The following is a 14,814-nucleotide window of genomic DNA, read 5'->3' on the forward strand; positions in this document are numbered from 1 at the left end:
TCTTAAATTCTAAGCGTATCATTTTAATTCAAGTGTATCAAGTGTACATTAGTAGTGTATCAAGGGATATCAAATGTATTAGGTACATCAAATACATTTGTATATAAATTGTGTATCAAGTGTATATCAAGTGTGTATCAAGTTATTAGATGTATCAGGTGTATCCGTACATTTTTTACATTTTCTATTTTAAATCGTGGACTGTAGTTGTTTTTTGCTTTGGTTGCAAAACTAAAAATTTTGGACTTCAAGTCTAATATCAAGAACTTATTTGGTCCATTTTACAACTAGCCCTAATATATTTGTCAAATCATCTGGTTCTCAATCAATCAATTTTGTAAAATTTTTATTTATTTATTATGCTAATTTACTTATAAGTTTAAGCTCATCGACCATTTGAAACCATTTTAGAAACGGATTATGTACCAAAACACCAGAATGAACAACCAAACACCAACTTCTAACCTGAAATACTAAAGTCATACTTTGCTCTAAAAAAAAATACGATTATTAGTATATTAACAAAAGAATATATATATATATATGTAGCAAAATATTCCAAAGTTCACTGGAAGTCAGGTAGATACTGTTGTTCAGTTAACATATGAACATAGATTGAGTGGGTAATTTACACTGATGAGAAGTTGAATGGAAAAAAGAAGAAAGAGAGGGAGTAAAAATAACCTCTCCAACTTTGAATCAATAAATTTAGTGAAGGTGAGGAGAAGAATCAAAACTTCTATGATTTGCTTTGGATGACAAATCATTTGCATTATCCTCTGCTAAATACCTATCAATGGAAATAACAGTTTCTTGATGATTCTCTAGGTCAACACTCATCACTTTTGAGTGTTGTTGTACAACGAAGATCATGGTATTGCCCATGAAATTTGAAGAGGCCAATACCTCCCCAATTGCCCCAAGTTCTGTGTGTTCATTCGAAAGCACCAATCCTTGAACCAATGTCGAACATGGGTTATGTCGTCTTTTGACCATGATGATATCACAATTGTTCCCCATCGAATGAAAAATAGAGACCGTTCCAGTGTTATTCTTAACCACCTGTTCTATGTACATCACTCTATCGTTGCTTGTCGTGATTTTTCGAAATGAAACAACTGATGCATTGTTGAGCGTCCTCTCTTCGAAGTCATGGTTCAAAATATTATCATTCTCCAATAGTCGAATCAATGTTAAGTTGATATTGAGGTGTCCAGAGCCATTCTTGCACCGATGAACATTGCCTCACGATCATCTGGTCCACCTATGAAGACTACGGCTATTTGAGAAGAATTCATGTTGGTAGCAATAGACCTTGAGACATTGAAAATTCCACACTCAACAACAATTGTAACTGAGCAAGGTGCCTTGTCAAGGATATGATGGTTAACCATTTTGATTTTAGCTTTGGATAATGACATCACACTGTTGGAATGAAATCTCTTGTAGAAAGGAATAAGGATTAAGAAAGTCCTTTTATTGAGCGTAAGCGAACAAACGTCATCATGCATAGCTACAGAAGGTGATACCACAGTGAAAGGATGAATTCTAACAACTTCACGGTTTCTTTGTTCAAAGTATTTGAAGGCATTAACGATTTGCTCAAAAGGGCAAGGCCTTGAGGTCCTCACCTTCTTACGCTTGTAGTGAATGAGTTACGGATGAGCACAGCCAAGAAGTTCGACAAGATGAAGCATGTACACAACGAGGTGGCTTGGCCTCGTCGGATTCAAGGCCTCAAGTAGGTTAATAGCACTTGGAACATCTTCTTGGTCATGAATGTAGACTAATACACAGAGATCAGACTCCGATCTTGATTTCGTCACTGTTCCCTTCTTGTAAATTGCATACCTTCTCAAATGATCAAATAGATATCTAATTATTGGAGTGATCAATGCAATCAGAACCATCATGTATATGCACATAACTGCAAATGGTTCGATATCTAACACCTTCATGGGTTAAGAAACAAAATGGCAGTGAGTTTGTGACGAATGATCTAATGCAATTAAATAATGATGATCAACAATAAAGGCTCGTTCCTACCTTACCATGCCTCATCATTTAAACGTTCCCACTCAGGAGCTCCTTGACTATTCAAGATGAGGCCAAGGGACATCGCGTCCCTCGTGGGAAGTTTATAGTACATTGATAACAAAAAGGCACCCAAAAACTTCCCTAATGCACCAACAAAGATAATGAACGACAAACCTAAGAAATTTTTTAGTTTAATGGTATAGATATTGATAACCAATCCTATTTTGACAAAGAAAATAGGCATGAAAACTCAGTAGGTGATAAATTCAAGCCTCTCCACTAACGTTGACCAATGGGAGGTTCTAAAGGTGTTGTAATCCCAAGAATAAAAGGACCAAAATAGATATACAAACCAAAGGCCTGGCTGCAAAAGGCAATCAATAAAACCCCTAAAAGCAATGTAATCACAGATCCCTCCTTCAATGGTTGCACAACCCCATTCTACTTTATTGCCCACAAAATGGTAGGTTGAATAACAAAAACAATGAGAGCTGCAAAAACTATAGAAATACAGAGATCTGATAAGATCTCATTTCTGCCCCGTATTTGTGGTTCCAACAGAAGTCTTATTATTACAGCACAAAGGCTGAAAATACCAGAAGCCATGGAAGATGAAAAAGCATTCTCCCAAACTTAGAGTTCATTAAATGAAGCTCAGAAAGAAGGGAATCAACCATGGGAAAGCTGATTAAAGACTCGACTTCACCAACCAAGTTAAAAGATTCACCAATTTCGGAATCAAAAGAATTCATTAAGACAACATAGTAAATAGAAGTGAGAATCATATGAAAAATAACCGAACAAGACCCAATATTAAATGTTGTCTTGTTAATCTTCTGTTGGATTGTATGTCCTAAAACTTGTAGTTTGTAATGTTAAACATATTCTATTTGCAATAAAGATATTATTGACATTTATTCAATAAAACTATTATTGAATAGGTAAATTGTACTTGCATAGACTAAATCCAATAAACTAAGATCCATAGTTCAAGTAGAGTAAATAGCCAAAATGATCTATAGTATACTTGGTAACACTATTGGACGCGACCTACTTTGTAGATAGTACAAACGATGTGATATAAGACCGGGACTAAGAAATAAGTCACTCTACTCTTACTAACGTTGTTTAATATTTAAGACTGACTTTCAAATCGATGACTTAGGTAACTCGACATAAATCCTAAGCTAGCTATGAACTCCTGTTTATTCGAGATTATCCTTAGATTTGCATAAGTGAGAGTTGGCTCAACAACTCCGACTCTATAAGCCTCCTATTTCAGAGGTCAGACCGGGTAGATAGCTGGGGAGAGTGTAAGATGGATGCACTCCTACGCGATTTAGGGATAGTAGATAAGTTGTTCTCTTAAGTGCTGGTTTCAGGTTTTCAACAAGGGGCTCCACCCTTTCATTAGCTCGAGAAGGACTCGGTTTAGTGATTGGATCATAAATCAATTGTTCATTAAAGGATTAGTGGGACTTAAGGAGCAAGATGTAATTTTAGGGGTAAAACAGCTTTTGACCTAACTAAGGAACAACCTGGGAAGGGTTGACTTACTAATTATGGTTAAATTAAATTGACAGAAATATATCTACCGTGAGAAGTAGGGGTGTTCAAAAAACCCGGTAATTTAAATGTATTTTGAGAGTTTAAGATATTTAAGTGTTAATTTAAATATTGTTTACATGAATAGGATTTGTGTTTAAATTGGGTATTTTATTAATTTAATATTTTATATTAAATTATTATTTAATTAATTAATTAATTAAAATTAAGTATTTTTTAATTCAATTTATGGAAATTGAATTAAGGTTTAAAATTATTCATAATTGAATTAATTTAACAAATTGAAAAATGAATTTGAAAGTGTAAATTTTCAACATTTGAACTTGGTAGTGGAGTTTTCCACATTTTGACACTTTAGTCACTCACTTAGTGCGAATTGAGGTACTAATTGAGGTGTCAATTAGCTGAAAGACTAAGTGCTTGCATGTTTTAACTGGTTAAAAGACTTCAATTTTTAGAATTAAAGTGGGCCTGCATGCTGAATTTCTGAAAGTTCTATACTTTTGTGAAATTCTCTCAAACTCTCTCCCACCCACTTGAAATCTATCTCAATTCTGAGTTCTATCATTCAATCTAAGGTTGAGAATAGTAGAGAAGCTCCTCTTGATAGTCTAAGTGATTTAAAGGTCAAATTCGTAGAATACAACAAGGATAAGAAAGATTCTTCAAAGGTATACATCATATGAAACCCTCTTTCTCTTAAAACTGTTTTTAAGCATGCTTTTAACCCAAATTAAGTATAAAGAGTACTTATTGATTCTATTAGCTTCCGCATTTTGCTTGTTTACTCGATAGATTAATGAGATATGTGTTTGCAATCCAACAAGAAAGAAGTAAAAAGTATTCCCAATTGAAAAATAATCACAACCCATGATAAAGATGAACATGAAATTTCAAATTAAGAAGGAGAAGAAGAAGAAGATAGGAGATACCAAAATTTATGAGACGATGAGGGGTTGGCCGAGGGGCTTGAGGAAGCGATAAAATAAGAGAATAGTTCCAGCACAGATTCTAACCTGCAACAAAAGAAGAGGAACTGAGAACTCTAAAGGGTTTTCTCCCATGAAAACGCCGACAGAGCAAATGTACAGATGTTAGTAGACTTGTTGAAGCTCCGCCCAGTTCCGCAATTGACGAAGGTGGCAATGTCATCTAGCTCCATTACAATGGAACCCACTTTTCAAAGGTGGGTGAAGCGAAAATTGCAATGGGAACCATCAAGAACTTCAAAGAGAGAGAAATCAAAAGGGAAAAATTGGGGGGATCCATTTTCGGAAGTGGGTAGTGGGAGAGAGCTTCAGAGAAAGAAACAAATGGGAAATTGTTCTTAAAAAAAAATAATAAAAAATAAAAAATAAAAAGCAATTCAAATTTGGAAGAAACTCAAAACTAGTAATACGTGATCTGTAATACAACCAACACCCCTACCTTATTTGGCAATTGCTATCCTTTTTTTTTCTTTTTTCTTCTCACATTTTCTATACATTATTATACATATTAGGATAATAAATGTTCATTAGAAGTTCATGCTTAGTGTCCATTAACCATGTGTCATACCTCATTTCCCAAAGTGTTGTCCATGTATCAACCTTACACATTATTAGTGTCCATGTAATCCACCCCTATTTGCCGATTGTCTATAAATAGTGACATTTAGTAGATTTTAGAAGACACACATTGGGCAAATTCCATGAAAATTGGACAAAGTGGAGAATTTAGAGAAATTTCTTATTTTATATTTTGCTAATTTATTTTATTTGTTTATTTATATATTATGCTTAATTTATTTTAATATTTATTTATTTTATTATTATATTATATTTATTTTAATATTATATTTTATTGGTATTCATGTTCTCGTTGTACTCCTCAAATTCACGACACGTTAGGGGAAGACATGATTTGTTGATTGTAATTTTAATGAGACAAATTTTTCAACATTAGGGGAGGAATTAAGAAGTTGGAAAAAGAAATTACATGGAATGCATTATCTCAATTAGATCCTCGTACAACTCAATGTGAACTTAAAGTTCAGAAGATAATTCATTTACAAAATATAGCAAATCAGTTACCATGCATTAATAGATGCAAAGAAAGTAACTAAATCATATATACCAGCTGCAAATGTTACATCGAAAATTGATATCCCAACACAACAAGTTTTCACTAATCAGTCTAAAACACACCAGAAGCGTAGTAGACCAGTGGATTCCAAAGATAAAAATTCTCGAAAAAGAAAAATAATGAGACTAATGACTTGGTAGGGGATGTAAATACCTATGATGAAATCCATGACATGACTAATGAGCGAGGTGGAATACATAAAGATAATAATGAGATTTCAATAAACTATGTCATGATAGAAAAAAGATGGAACCAAACTAATGTAGTTATTGACAACATTTTTGCGTATAATATTGCTCTTGATATTATATCTAAAAATGAGAATTCTGAACCAAAATCTATTGAAGAATGTCGACAAAGAAAAGATTGGTTTCAGTGGAAAGAAGCAATCGAGGCAGAATTAAACCCACTTTCAAGACGTCGGGTATTTAGATCAGTAGTCTGAACACTAGAAGGTGTCAAACTTGTGGGATACAAATGGGTATTTGTAAGGAAAAGAAATGAAAATAATATGGTCATAAGATATAAAGCAAGACTAGTTGCACAAGGTTTCTCAAAAAACTTGGTATTGATTATGAGAAGACATATTCTCCAGTGGGGGATGCGACTACAATAAGATAAGATATATATATGGATCTCTTGATAATAATATTTAGATGAGAATCCCAAAAAGATTTAAGGTACCTGAAACATATAAATTAAATTTTTAGGAATTGTATTCAATAAAGTTACAGAGATCATTATATGGATTGAAAAAATTAGGATGAATGAGGTACAATCGCCTAAGTAGATATTGTTGAAAGAAGGAAACCAAAATAATCCAATATGTTCATGTATTTTTATAAAGAAATCATAGTCAAGATTTGCTATTATAACTATATATTGATGTTTAAATATAATTGGAACTGTTGAAGAGCTTTCAAAGGCAAAAAAATATCTTAAAGAAAAAAATTGAGGTGAAAAATCACGGAAAAATAAAATTTTGTCTTAGTTTGTAAATTGAACATTTAGCATATGGGATATTTGTTCACTAGTAAACTGTTGGACTGGTACCAGCATGCAGCGGAAGAAATCAAGATCTGCATTCTAATTCATTAATTTAAACGGAAACATGTTTAAATAGAGTTTAATGGGTTTCAAAACATACTTTTGAAGAACCATTGAAATCTCTATTCCCAGCTGCTAAATCCTCCAAATTTTTGTGCAAACCACCACAAGATCTTCCCTACTATTCTTTTAGTGCTCTAGATTGAGTTATGGGACTCAAAATAAGCTGAAATCAAAGAAAATTTGGAGAAAGCTCACTGTAACAACCCAAATGAAAAACATATTCTTCTACTCGAATTTTTCAAAAAATTCAGTCAGTTGCATCACTTCAACTTCACTCCAATCTCTTCAATATATAGCAAACTATCATGCAAAGAGATTTGCTGCATGTGATGCAATTCATACTTGGAGTAAATGAAGGTTGAAGAGGTGGGTTCTTTATAAGCAACTTGAAGATGAGGATGGAAAAACCATTTTTCCTTTTTGTGTTTTCTATTTCCAAAATCCAAAAATAATTTTAAAATCATATTTTAATTCTAAAATAAAAATTTATTAATTTTAAAATTAATTTCATAAATTAATTTTCTAATAAATAATTATTTAAACAATTTAAATAATTCATTTAATATCCAATATTAAATTAATTTTTACACAATTTCATCTTCATATATTTAAATCATACTTTAATATATATTCTTCAATTTCGTTTGATTCTAATGTGAACGTTTCAAATTAACTTATCATATTACTCTAGAGCTAAACCATTTATGAGCTAGTAGGGGGACCTCGTGGACAGATCTGGGCTTCAACGATCCAAGATTAATCGACTAAACTCATTAGACCGATCTAACCCCCATTTGTTAACTAATGGGTCACTCCACTAAAGCCCATAGTTGAACTCCCCTCACTGTAGATATATTATGTTCACTTGATATAACCATGATTGGTAAATCAACCCTTCATAGGTTGTTTGTAATAATGGTTGGATCAAATCTCTGTTTTACTCCCGAAATTTTCTTTTGTTCCTTAAGTCCCACTGATCATCTAATGAATAATTGTTTTGTGATTCAATCAACAAAACTAGGTCCCTCTCTGGCCAATGAGAGGGTGGGGCCCCTTGTTCAAGACCCAGAATCAATATTAAGGGAACAACCTCTCTACTATCCCTAAAAGCGGGTAAGAGTGAATTCCATCTTGTATCATATGTCCCAGCTATCTATCTGGTCTTACTCTTGAAATAGAAGTCTTATTGGGCCGGTGTTATTGAGCCAACCCTCACCTATGCAAATCTAAAAGTAATCCCGAATAAACATAGTTAGCTCAGGATTAAGGTCAAGTTATTGGGCCGGTGTTCATAGTTAGCTCAGGATTAAGGTCAAGTTACCTAGATTATCACTTTGAAATAGTCAGTCTTAAATAGTAAACAGCGTTATAAAGTAAGAGTGACTGATTTCGTGGTTCGATCTTGTACAAACCCTTTTTCACAAGGACACCCCACTTCTCATGTCACAACATGAACGAATCTGGATCACTTCGTTTGTAGCACTTTACAACTCCTTGTAACAACTACAGAGTGGACCGCATCCAATAGTATTACCAGAATAAGGTACCCAATCTTATTCATATACTATAGATCACTTTAACTATTTATTCGAACCTGATCCACCTTTATGTCTCTACATAAAGTTCAAGTACTCATCCAATATTCAAGGGACTTTTAGGTTTATTGGATTTCTATTAAGCAAAACATCTATTCAATAACACCTTATTAAATTTCCAAAATAAGTTCTATTGTTTACATACCACGAGTTTTAGGACATAAAAGTCAACATCATACAAGAAAAATTTTGAAAAGATTTTATATGGACAAAGCACATCCATTGAACATTCCAATAGAAGTTCGTTCATTAGATGTGAGAAAAGATATATTTCGACCTTGAGATGATAATGAAGAACTACTTGTTCCTGAAGTACCATATCTTAGTGCAATTGGTGCACTTATGTATCTTGCTAATAATACAAGACCAGATATCGCATTTTCAGTAAAGTTATTAGCTAGATATAGTTCTTCTCCAACAAAAAGACATTGGAATGAAGCATATACTTTGTTATCTCCAAGGAACGGTTGATATGGGTTTGTTTTATTCAAATAAATCGAATTTTGATCTAGTTAGTTATGCAAATTATTGATATCTATCTGATCCACACAAAGCTAGATCTCAAATAGATTATCTATTCACATGTGAAGGAATTATATCGTGGCGGTCAGTGAAACGAACCATAACGGCTACTTCCTCAAATCATGTGGAAATTCTTGCAATTCACAAGGCTAGTCGAGAATGTGTATGACTAAGATTAATGACTCAGCACATTCGTGAAACATGTGGCTTGTCTTTTAACAAAAATCTTCCAACAATATTATACGAAGACAACGTAACATGCATATCCCAAATCAAATGAAGATATATTAAAGAAGATTGAACAAAGCACATTTCACCAAAACTTTTCTACACTCGTGATCTTGAAGAAAATGGCGACATCAATGTACAACAAATTTGTTCGAAAGCTAACCTGATAGACTTATTTACAAAAACATTACCTATCGTAACCTTTGAAAAACTAGTGCACAACATTAGAATATGGCGACTAAGAGATCTCAAGTGATGTTTCCTTGAGGGGGAGTTAATATAAATTATGTGAAATATGTACTCTTTTCCTTTTACTAAGATTTTTTTTCCCATTGGATTTTTCTAGTAAGGTTCTAACGAGGGATATTTCATATATATATTGGACATCTAAGAGAGAGTATTATAAATATTATGATAATAGATGCTCGTTAGATGTTCATGCTTAGTGTCCATTAACCATGTGTTATGCCCTCATTTCTCAAAGTGTTATCTATGTGTCTCAACATTACACATTATAGTCCATGTAATCCACCTCCTACTTGCCAAATTGTCTATAAATAGTGACATTTGGTGAGTTTTGAAAGACACACACCCACATTGGAAAATTTTCATGAAAATTGGAGAAGGGGGAGAATTTAGAGAAATTTCTTATTTTATATTTTTCTAATTTATTTTACTTTGTTTATTTATATATTATGTTTAATTTATTTTAATATTTATTTATTTTATATTATATTGTATTTATTTTAATATTATATTTTATTGGTATCTATATTCCCGTTATGCTCCTCAAGTTCACAACATATATATCTTTACACACATTTCTAAATATCCTACACCTCCATATCTAAATCTATATTTCCATTACTAACCTATAATTCATAATCAAATGTTAAAAAAAAAAAAAAAAAAAGGAAAAAAGGTTTAGTTTTTAAATTATATGTCTTATTATAGTATGGTGTATTTATATTTAACTTTGTATAAAAGCAATTTGGACTTTGGCAAGAATAGTAATGGCAAATTTTTTTTGTTTTACGCTTCAAACCTATAAAATGGTGCTTTTCAATTCAGCATAAGTTGTATAAGAAGGTTCCATATTGAAGGGACCCTTGAGCAGAAACAGATCTCTCAAATCCCAATTCTTTTACAGAACATAAATTTTTACGGAGAAGAAAAACAATTATGCATTTAAATGAAAATTATATAGTATGCTGTAAAAATAAATAAAAAGTTTAAGATTTCATAAACTCTTACCTTTAAAGATGATCTTCAATGAATCATTTGAACACCACCATGAACGGCGACCTCAATATCCTCAGGAAGATAATATAGGAGGAGTGAGTGCCCTGGCTATTTTGGAGGTTTGAGAGAAGGAGAGGAATAATTGAGAGGAAGAGAGAAGGCTTGAAAAAAAATGAACATCCCTCTATTTTTTTCTTTTTCATGTTTTTTTTTTTTTTTTTGTTTTTTGTAGGAGGAAGATGAACTGAATAAATTAACTCCCCACAATACGTGAGTGGAGAGAATAATGGGGAGGGAAGTTATTTCCCTCCCATTATTTTCAAATTAATAAAAAAAATTAATTAAATTAATATAAAAATAATTATATATATAAACTAATTTATTATACATATAACTATATGTTATATCACATATAACATATAACCTATAGTTTTCTATATTGTATCAAAATACAATATAGCCTATAGTTTCAATAATCTCCCACCAATGATTTTAATATAAAACATATTTATATGAATTTAATAATATGAATCCAATTTACATATTTAATATTTGAATCATATTTAAATTTTTATCTCCTCTCAGATAAACTTTATATTATAATATATATAATACATTATACAAATTATATAATATATAATTAATTTTAACTTAATTCTAATCATATATATTAATTCCCTCAATTAATTTGACAACTCAAATTAATCCAAAAAATTATTCTCATTTAGTCCTATTGAGATACCGAGGTAACTTCATGGAATTGTAGTTGAAGCTTCAATGGTACATGAATATTATAATACTCTTTAATTAAATTATTCACCTTCCGTTAACTGAGGGCAGTCCACTAAAGACAGTCAGTTACCCTCTTCGCACTATCAGATATATTACTATGTCTATTAGATTTAACAATCAACGTAGGATGACCCTTCACAAATTGCTCGATAGTATAATAGGCCAAAATTACCGTTTTTGGTAGTTACATCTAACTCCTTAAGTGTCATTGATTCTCTAATGAAAAATATGTCCAACTTATCATCACTCAGAGAGGGTGTGGCATAACATTGTTCAAGCCAGAATCAGAGTATGGTTATCTACTTGCCTACATTGGGGGAAAAAGTGAATTCTTTTCTTTGTGTAGCTGTGTTTTCCAAGTCCCAATTAGATGAAATCCTCAAAATTTCAGGCTTGTTCAAGTTGGCGATCTGGCCGCTCTTACCCATACAAATCAAAGGACCGCTCATAGGTAGAGTTCACAACTCACTAGATCCAGGTCATGTTAACTATGGTCATGAGCAAAATGTAAGTCTTTATTATGAATGGTGTTATAAATTGAGAGCAACATGTCATGGTCTGGTATGTATAACTTCTTTGTATAGATATCCCAGCTAATATGTCCCACATGAATGATCAGGATTAGATCATTTGTAGCACTTTACAATAATTATAACACATATAAAGCGGGCCATAACTGTAATGTCACCAGGATAAAGTATCCAGTTATCCATCTACTATAGACCTTTTAGGGTGTCACTTAAAACATGATCACCATATGTCTCTAAATACATGTTAAAGCTACAATATAACTTGGATGTTAGTTTATTGGTTTGTGGTTTAATGCAACAAATTTTGAAATAAAACATCAAATATTTTATTGCGATAAATAAAATAGTTGTGTATTAACAATTATAACTATTAGAGATATGAGACTTAGGACATAAACCCTAACAATCTTCCACTTGTCCTAAAGCTAGTAGGGTGTACAGTGTAAAAGTCAAACTATAATACAAAGTACACAAAGTAAATAACTAGGGTGTAACACGCCACCAGTACAAATCGCCGACTTGCCTAGTCTAGACGTGGCCTGTCTCATAGACCCATACTCTACAGGTGACCCTCAAAACACCTTAGTCGTGATGGCTTTTGGTAAATGGATCAGCAATGTTGTGCTTCGAAGCGATCTATGTGTATATGATCACTCTCTTTGATGCACAATCTCTCGATAAGATGATACTTTTCGCTCGATGTGTTTCTCACACTTATGACTCCTAAGCTCTAAGGAATTAGCCACATGAACCGAACTATTATCACAATAAAGTGTGATGGACTTTTAACAGTCTGGAACACTTCCCAATCCGTCAAGAATTTCCTAAGCCCAAACTGCTTCCTTAGCATATTCAAACGACACTACATATTCGGCTCCATAGTGGAGTCTGTAATGCACCCTTGTTTGGTGCTATGTCTTCAAACTACTACCCCACATTAAGAGGGAAATCCGATCCTAATGTGGATTTCCTAGAATCCTTATCAGTCTGAAAATCAGAATCTGTGTATCTAGTAAGGAACAGATCCCTTAGAACATACACGAGCATATAGTCCCTCGTTCTTTTCGTAGATACTTAAGGATATTTTTAATGGAGAATCTGGTGATCAAATTCTGGATTAGACTGATATCTACTGACTAGCCCGACCGCGCATAGGCAAATGTCAGGTCTAGTAGATAACATCACAATACTAATCAAGCTGCTAACAGCGATGCATAGGGAATCTGTCTCATCTTCTCACACTTCTCTTGAGGTATCTTAGGGAGATTGTTCCTTAAGACAATGTAACCTCCATTGGCCTAAAAAGGTAACAAGCCTCTCCTTGGAGTTTTGCATCGAATAACTTGACAGTAATCTCTTGTCAATATAATGATGCTTGAGACAAGCTAGCATTTTTTCTTTCAGAACATCCGAAAAGATTTCAATTTCTAAAACAAACGGTTGAGCCTTCCTATATCCTTTCCATTTCGAATTGGGTCGCTAGCCGTCAGTTCTTAACTTCAGTCCCAATATACTTAATTTCCAATGAGTTAGGATATCATCTACATATAATCAGCTGAAGAAAAGCTACGACAGTCGCTCGAATAATCCTCTTGTATACCACCATAGATTCCCATGCAACATTTTGTTCAAAGTCATAAGAATTTAATCGCAGTAATCAAACCTCTATGTTCCAAGATAGAAAGCTTATTTGTAGTTAATAAATGGAATCGATTAAAGCTTGCAAACCTTTTGCTTTTGATCTTGGCTTATGAAATCTACTCGAGTTGCTCCATTGGCTCCACAAGATTGTCATTAGAAAGCCAGTCTGACGTGCACATATTGAAATCTCATTAGTCATAATATGAGGTAAGGATCCAAGAGGATCCTGGATAGAGTTGCAGCATGGAAACAGTGAGAAAGTCTCCTCATAGTCGACCCAACTTGGATATAACCCTTTGCCACCAGTCTACTTAGCATTGAAGGTTTTGTACCTTTCTATCAAGCATCCTTCAATTTTCTCTTGTAGATCTGTTTGCCAACCTATAGGTTTTACCTCATCAATTTTGATCTACAGATCTCCATATGAATTGAAGTACATTGACTTCCCATTTTGAGATCCAATAGCTTTGACTAACACTCATCTTTATGTCAACATCCTTCCATCTGCCTTCTTTGTAGACAATAGATCTTCAAACATCTCGCATTAGCCCTAACAAGCAGAGCGAATTCAAAACCATTATAACGGACAGAGTGGGTTTGCCGCCTCCCAATGCGTCGAGGTCTTCCTCAATTCTTGAGAGGTGGATTTAAGACCTACTAAATGATCTCCCAAACTTTAACAACTCGTTAATGGTTGGGTTTTCCAACAACTCTGTTGAAGTATTCAAGTAGTTTCTTTTGGAAAAATTCGTTCAACAAACTATTAATTGAGTATGTTAGGGTTATTCACTTTGTTTTCTTTTAGGGTCAAAAGTATCATCTTGTTCCTTTACATTGTACGCACTACAAATAAAGACAATTTGAAACAATTTCAAATTCTTTAAGGATTAGCCTGAAAGCACATGTGGTTGGGCACCCCAGATTCTTGACAATGGACGCAAACTAGCTTTTACGACAATTCATAACTCCAAAGGTGTTCTGTAACAGCTATGGAATTGTGAAGGCAGTTCAAAATAGTGTGCTTGCAGCCTCTATTGCATAACTCCCAAACGGTCAGGGTAAGGAAGTGTAAAACTATATTGACTGAATCATGTCAATGAGTTACGATTCTCTCCTTTCTAATTAACATCCATTTCTGCTGAGGTTACCAGTGTGCTGAGAATTGGGATATCAATTCCATGTTCCATCAAACAGTTTTGGAATGTTAGATCCATAAATTCTACTTTGAACAGATTTAAAATATTTTTATTGTTTTATTTTTAATACATTTTCAACTTAGTCTTGAATTTTTGAAATTTTCAAAAAGATTCAAACTTATGTTGGCATTAAATAAACGTACCTATTATCTTGAATAATCATCAGTAAAAGTGATGAAATTCATCACCCCTCCCTAGCTTTTACATTCATTGGACCACATAGGTTTGAAT

General features: G+C 33.2%; 2 pseudogenes; both read right to left on the reverse strand.

Annotated features, from left to right (window-relative positions):
• Positions 1-551: 551 nt before the first annotated feature.
• LOC120073601 lies at positions 552-2,033 on the reverse strand (annotated as a pseudogene).
• Positions 1,457-2,912, reverse strand: LOC120073609 (annotated as a pseudogene).
• Between the last annotated feature and the right edge of the window lie 11,902 nt (positions 2,913-14,814).

Source organism: Benincasa hispida, chromosome 1, assembly GCF_009727055.1.
Source record: "Benincasa hispida cultivar B227 chromosome 1, ASM972705v1, whole genome shotgun sequence".
Taxonomy (NCBI): Eukaryota; Viridiplantae; Streptophyta; class Magnoliopsida; order Cucurbitales; family Cucurbitaceae; genus Benincasa; species Benincasa hispida.